General features: G+C 31.3%; 4 non-coding genes across 4 annotated transcripts; 2 read left to right on the top strand and 2 right to left on the bottom strand.

The window, feature by feature from the left end:
- Positions 1-146: 146 nt before the first annotated feature.
- On the bottom strand, positions 147-218 carry TRNAT-GGU (transfer RNA threonine (anticodon GGU)). Its single transcript has one exon. It is a non-coding gene; the product is annotated as a tRNA-Thr (tRNA).
- A 1,099-nt stretch (positions 219-1,317) lies between these two features.
- Positions 1,318-1,401, top strand: TRNAY-GUA (transfer RNA tyrosine (anticodon GUA)). The gene has a single exon. It is a non-coding gene; the product is annotated as a tRNA-Tyr (tRNA).
- Positions 1,402-1,719: 318 nt separating this feature from the next.
- TRNAD-GUC (transfer RNA aspartic acid (anticodon GUC)) lies at positions 1,720-1,793 on the top strand. The gene has a single exon. It is a non-coding gene; the product is annotated as a tRNA-Asp (tRNA).
- Positions 1,794-4,873: 3,080 nt separating this feature from the next.
- On the bottom strand, positions 4,874-4,945 carry TRNAC-GCA (transfer RNA cysteine (anticodon GCA)). Its single transcript has one exon. It is a non-coding gene; the product is annotated as a tRNA-Cys (tRNA).
- Between the last annotated feature and the right edge of the window lie 2,555 nt (positions 4,946-7,500).

The raw sequence follows: 7,500 nt of genomic DNA, 5'->3' as shown, positions 1-7,500 counted from the left end.
ATTAAAGATAACTTTTTTATAAAAAAATGAAATTAAAATGATAGGGTTTGTACTTTTTTTATTACAAAAAAAAAAAACAATATGTCGTCTATTCTCCCCTCAATCAAATATGAATACTACGGCTGGAGTTTTATGAAAAAAGCCAAAGCCCCTTATCGGATTTGAACCGATGACTTACGCCTTACCATGGCGTTACTCTACCACTGAGTTAAAAAGGCCTATTTGATTCAATTTCTGAGTCAGACACTAGCCACGATGAGTTGAGTGTATATAATTATTATAAATTATAAATAATAAGATATGTACATAAATATATCTTATCTACATAGTCGCTCATTGAGTAACGAAAAATTGGATTTATCTAATGAGTATAGGTAAAATAGTTTTTTGATATTGGATTTGATCAATGCAATGAATTGTTTCATCATACGACCGATCCCTAATTAAATTGATGAGCCCCATCCTAACGAAATGAATTTGATTCATACATGTACACACACGAATTGAACATAGATACATTCACCGAATCATTGATAAAGCAATTCTATTTGGCGAGAAAAAAATTTTCAATAACTTGTTGATCCCTATCCCCAGATTTCAAAATTTATCGTTTTTTAATTTCTTGGCTTAGTGTGAGATCGAAATATACCTAACCTAATCTTAACAATGAGTGAATCAATGAGTGAAAGTATGAGAAATGGAGTTTAATCCTGTTTATAGCATATGGCAGACCAATTCCCGAAGGGTACTAGCCTTCGTATTATTTAAATAAAAAAAGAATAAAATAAAAAAAGAATATTTTTTTTTCTAATATTTATTATTTTTGTTTATTTTAGAGGTTTCCTCTAATCACTACTAATCACTATTTTCATTTGATATTCTATAATATAAGTAATATAACTATATATTCCAATTTGCAAATTTATGTATATTATTTAAATGAAATAAATAAAAAAAAATGCAATTTAAAATAAAATAATTTCTATATAGAATTATATGGGGAATGGTGATTAGAATGAACGATTCATAAATAGAAATCACAAATAAAAAAATTTCGATGGAATAATGAAAGAAAGAAAAATACGTCGAATTGCATCATATTAGTCCATTATATTTATTTTATATTGACAATTTCAAAAAACTATTCATACTATGATCATAGTATGATGGCAGTCGGGCAAGTATGCCCCCATCGTCTAGTGGTCCAGGACATCTCTCTTTCAAGGAGGCAGCGGGGATTCGACTTCCCCTGGGGGTAGGGTACTACGAAAGGAAGTTGATCATGGATTATCAACAAGCTTGGAATTGATTCTTCCCGGGTCGATGCCCGAGCGGTTAATGGGGACGGACTGTAAATTCGTTGGCAATATGTCTACGCTGGTTCAAATCCAGCTCGGCCCAATATATCGCGTATCCACCATAAAATGATATAACCTATTTGTCCTTCTACAGAAATACTTGACTTGATATGAAAGAATAAAAAAAAAAACTCTTTTTTTATTCATTGACAGATTGATAATCAATCAATTTTACAATAACGAAAAAATAAATATTAATCCATGCTTCTCACACTAAAGTCCATGTCTCCGCGCATATCAATCTATTACTTTATTACTCGCGTCTCTGTCTGGTAGAATATGACAATTCGAATCAAAAATCTACATAGAAAGGTTTGAAGGAAATTAAATCAACAACATATGTTGTACACTTTATTTCCCTGGGATTGTAGTTCAATTGGTCAGAGCACCGCCCTGTCAAGGCGGAAGCTGCGGGTTCGAGTCCCGTCAGTCCCGATGGATCCAAATCCAATAAAAAAAAAAATACATCAATTAATCTCTTCCTTTCCTGTGAAAGAGAGAACAAATAACATAACTGAATTTTATTCCAAACGGGATCTCTCTTATTTTTTTTCCACATTTTTCAACAAAAAAATATGGGAATTTTGATTTCTTCAACGAGTACTAATTGATGGGAGAAAGACATATGTGCCATATGTGAATTACCACAATTATTGGTAGCATCATATTCAGGATTCGAAGGCGTACTGGGTCTAGTTGATTACGCCCGATTTTTCTAATGAAATAGAGTACTATACGTTTCCGGAAAGCACATACATAAAGGGAATTTGGACGATACAAAATAAAGTTTACATAGTAAACTTTGATCTAATTTTTCGTCTGAAAGCAAAATATATCCGTTCTGGCTCCGATTTTTTGTAACCTCAATTAGTAAATTCAATTACTAATTTGAATTTGAAATAATCTATCTTATTAAAATTTAACACTTAACTTTTGATATATACGTCCCACTACTAATTCAAGGAAAGAGGATATTAATACAAACAAGGATCCCATCTATCTCTCTTAGTGAGGTAATTAAGAATTTTTGAAAGTTTAAGTTTCGTTTTTATTTCTTTTTTTTAAGAAGATTTTATAAGTACAAAAAAAGGAAGGAGTTTAGTTCGAACCTACCTCCTTTTCCTTTTTTGAATTTCGCTGCTATTCTTTGCTTGAGTTTGTTTATAAACAATGTAAGGGTAAAGGTAGTCTGATGAGACTTCATCAGATGATTGCATTGAATAAGAGGGCAGTAGATTATAGAAAAGAAAGAATGCAAAAAATTATAAATAAAAAAAAGTAACGAAATTCTTGATTGCATCAGGAATCCCATTTTGTTTAAATTCGGTATGGATAAAAGATCTTCCTATGTTATACTATTCAATTCTCGACGATGAATCGATTTGATAGCTCCGATATTGTTATTCATGATATTTTAATACGATTCGATATCATCGAGATGCAACGCATCCCCTTGAATTTACAAGCGAAACATTTATCATCTCTATGGGATTAAATCCCGAGTTATTGCGAATAAAAAATGAAACGATGATATTATGGAAGTAAATATTCTCGCATTTATTGCTACTGCACTGTTCATTCTAGTTCCGACCGCCTTTTTACTTATAATATACGTAAAAACAATCAGTCAAAGTGATTAATTTGAATTAACCTTGACGTTTTAGTTCTTATCAATGATTGAAGATAAGAAAAATGAAAAGCATTAAAATTTCGCGTCTTAAATGAAATTGGCGGACTAGAATTATCAGTATTCTACGAGAGAAGTATTCGATAAGATCCGATAGTATGGTAGAAAGAAATATATGAATCCTTCTACCATACTATCTATTATTGTTATTGAAGTGTATAAATATAAAATTGTACTCTATAAAAATAGAGGTTGAATATCGATCAATTTGAATATAGATGAATATACAATATATATCTTTCTATTTATATATAGATATCATATCAATTACATATATGTAATATTAATCTAATATACATAGTGGCCCAATTCTATTTCTTTGCTTCATAATTCATGTTGATTAGAATGAATCTGAAATCAAATAATCGAAAGGCCACTAATTTTTTTTTTAGCATTCGAAAGAAGTAATTGATTGAGCAGTTGACAGATGATCCAGGAGTTCGGTTCCATGGGAACTTTTTATCTTCGGATTTCGAAAAGAATTAGCAAACCCCATTTTTATTTAACGTTTGAAGCATGATATGAAATGAGTTCCCTAAAACAAGAAAAAATCCTATTTTGAAAATAACTAAAATACTAATAATAATAAATAAAAGAAGTGGTAAGCACGTAATATGTGGGTGGCTACCCCGAGGTACTATCTTATTATGAGGTAGTATATTATTATGCGTAGTATCTCATTGGACAACCACTATGTCTATGTTCTTTCGTGTTGAAAGTATGGATCCACTTAAAAACTTATAATCCGAACTCTTTTTTTTTTTACTTTTCAAAATAAAAGAAAAAAAGTTTTGCAGAACGATCTATAAAATAAACCAAAAACAATACAGTTTTATTTTTCAATTAGTAGTACTTCTAGAGTCCACTTCTTCCCCATACTACGAGGGAAAGAGAAAATGTAAAGACTACCATTAAAGCAGCCCAAGCGAGACTTACCATATCCATGTGAATTATGTCCCCTATCTCTATGAATATAAAAGAATTATTCCATTATTGCTCACTAATAATTATTATTCACTAATAATAGTGGAATCACTAGCGCATAGTCAAAAAGAGATTCGGGCACAACACCATTGATGAAACAATACAAAAAATCGAATTATCCCAAGTTATTATATGATTTCTAGTATAATCGAAAAAATTCAGTACAAATAAATAAAAGAGGCAGAAAAACTCTTGGAAGTATCAAAAGAATGTTAGTAACATGTAGGAATAATAAGACCTAGTCTTTCTTTTGTTGTCCTGCATTTCATTACATTAAGTAAAAAGTCTCAAAATAGAGAATCAAGATAGTATCTATCACATAACCCTACTATTATTCCTTTCTCATTTGATCTAATCTTTACTGTCCCCCCGATTGTTTCATAGAGACAATCGGAAGATGGGATGGCCTATTACATGCGTGGTTAGAGCTTATCGAAAAGAAATAAGTTCTTTTTTTAAGATTAAAATAAAAAAAAAAGCCAATTATTCATTCAATATAATATTGATTGAATGCTCGAGTACTCAGATACTTTCATGAGTCCGTATATCAAGTATCTTCCTCCTTTCCGTAAGGAAAAATGAAATTATATTCCCTAATTCAAGACCCAATGAGTAGACACTACATTAGTAGTCGAAGGGCTATCATCTCAAGATTTAACGATTATTTTTCATTACTCTACTAAATTCTGGAAACGAAACCTATACGCAAGGATTTATAACATTTTAGAGAACCCCAACGATGCTTAGAATCAAGCAAATCTAAAGATGCTTTTCTTCTAAAAAAAATGATAAAGTTATATCAGCAAAACAGAAGAGGGTATTTTGATTCTTTTGTTTGTTGCTGAGGCGACACCCGGATTTGAACTGGGGAAAAAGGGATTTGCAGTCCCCCGCCTTACCGCTCGGCCATGCCGCCAAAACGATACAAAATATTGGATTGGCTCTATCTCTTAGATAGATAGTATCTTACAACACACAATATCTAAAACGAAAAACCGCAAAACTTTGCTTTTTCTATTGAAAAAAAAATGTGGATTTTCATTCACAAAAGCAAAAAATCAGGACAAATGGGAACCGTTAACTTTAACTATTGACTGTGAATTCATAAATGATTCTTGGATTGAAATTGCAAATTCGGTTTCCCTAATGATATAAGAAAACAATCCAAAAATGGATACCTTACCTAAATAAATAAAAATTGATAGATAACTAATCATTACTAATCCATCCGTATTGATTCGTTTCCATAACCATAAAAAAATCCTTATTAATGACAATTTTAATAGCGATTATGAGTATATGTAAACCCCAGAACATAAACGATTACTATTATCTAAATCTAATATCTTATATATATATAAGATGTTTATAGGAAATGTTCGGAATTCTGTTTTTAGAATTTTTTTTTCATTATCATTAAATAGAAAATATAAATTTTTGATAGAGTACGACATGTGATGTTCCCCATAGAACTGTAATAAAGGAGGCGATATATATAACTAACTATATATATATATCTGCACATGTTTATTAATAAATACAAGTCCTTATACATACTTCAATCGCATTCTACGAATTCTACTAAAAAAAATATAGGTATAGGTAAAATATCTCTCTTCTATGCGAATTTTTTTTAACAGTGAAATCTACGAAAAAGTTCCATGTTGTTAAATAAAAAAAATTCTATATTGTTTCTTCAGATCAAATCCCGAATCTATTTATAGTACCCAATCCGATTGGAATATCATAATAATGGTAGAAATTGACTCACTTTTGTTTTGATATAGATATTTTATACAAAACTCCATAATTCTAAATAGAATTTACCAATTCATTTGTAGTTGTTGCAAATTCCAATTTAATTTGAGTATCAAAGTCTCTTTATTCCTACGTTCATATGTATTTCATGCATTACATCTTTACACCTATGAAGTTAGGTAAAATTTCATGTGATTCAGTAAACATAATATAAATTCCATCATTGCTAGATCGATCCATTTTAAGCAAATAATGGGATTTTTTTTATAAATGGGAAATAAATAAAATGCTTGGGGGTGGAAATGAGAGAATGTCTACAATACCTGCGTTTAATCAGATACAATTTGAAGGGTTTTGTAGGTTCATTGATCATGGCTTAACAGAAGAACTTTCTAAGTTTCCAAAAATTGAAGATACAGATCAAGAAATTGAATTTCAATTATTTGTGGAAACATATAAATTGGTAGAACCATTGATAAAAGAAAGAGATGCTGTATATGAATCACTCACATATTCTTCTGAATTATACGTATCCGCAGGATTAATTTGGAAAACCCGTAGGGATATGCAAGAACAAACAATTTTGATTGGAAACATTCCTCTAATGAATTCCCTGGGAACTTCTATAGTAAATGGACTATACAGAATTGTCATCAGTCAAATATTGCAAAGCCCCGGTATCTATTACCGGTCAGAATTGGACCATAACGGAATTTCGGTCTATACCGGCACCATAATATCTGATTGGGGAGGAAGATTAGAATTAGAGATTGATCGAAAAGCAAGGATATGGGCTCGTGTGAGTAGGAAACAGAAAATATCTATTCTAGTTCTATCATCAGCTATGGGTTCGAATCTAAGAGAAATTCTCGAGAATGTTTGCTACCCTGAAATTTTTTTGTCTTTCCTGAATGATAAGGAGAAAAAAAAAATTAGATCAAAAGAAAATGCCATTTTGGAGTTTTATCAACAATTTTCTTGTGTAGGCGGAGATCCGGTATTTTCTGAATCCTTATGTAAGGAATTACAAAAGAAATTCTTTCAACAAAGATGTGAATTAGGAAGGATTGGTCGACGAAATCTGAACCAGAGACTTAATCTTGATATACCTGAGAACAATACATTTTTGTTACAGCGAGATATATTGGCAGCTGCAGATCATTTGATTGGACTTAAATTTGGAATGGGTACACTTGACGATATGAATCATTTGAAAAATAAACGGATTCGTTCTGTTGCGGATCTCTTACAAGATCAATTCGGATTGGCTCTAGTTCGTTTAGAAAATATGGTTAGAGGAACTATATGTGGAGCAATTAGGCATAAATTAATACCGACTCCTCAGAATTTGGTAACTTCAACTCCATTAACAACCACATTTGAATCTTTTTTCGGATTACACCCATTATCTCAAGTTTTAGATCGAACTAATCCATTGACACAAATAGTTCATGGGCGAAAATTGAGTTATTTGGGCCCAGGAGGATTGACAGGGCGAACTGCTAGTTTTCGGATACGAGATATCCATCCTAGTCATTATGGACGCATTTGCCCAATTGACACGTCTGAAGGAATTAATGTTGGACTTATTGGATCATTAGCAATTCATGCAAGGATTGGTGATTGGGGATCTCTCGAAACTCCATTTTATGAAATTTCAGAGAGATTAAAAAAAGTGCGGATGCTTTATTTATCACCAAGTCGAGATGAATA

This window comes from Cucumis melo, unplaced genomic scaffold, assembly GCF_025177605.1.
Source record: "Cucumis melo cultivar AY unplaced genomic scaffold, USDA_Cmelo_AY_1.0 utg001509l, whole genome shotgun sequence".
Taxonomy (NCBI): Eukaryota; Viridiplantae; Streptophyta; class Magnoliopsida; order Cucurbitales; family Cucurbitaceae; genus Cucumis; species Cucumis melo.
This window is presented reverse-complemented; position numbering and strand designations above follow the sequence as displayed.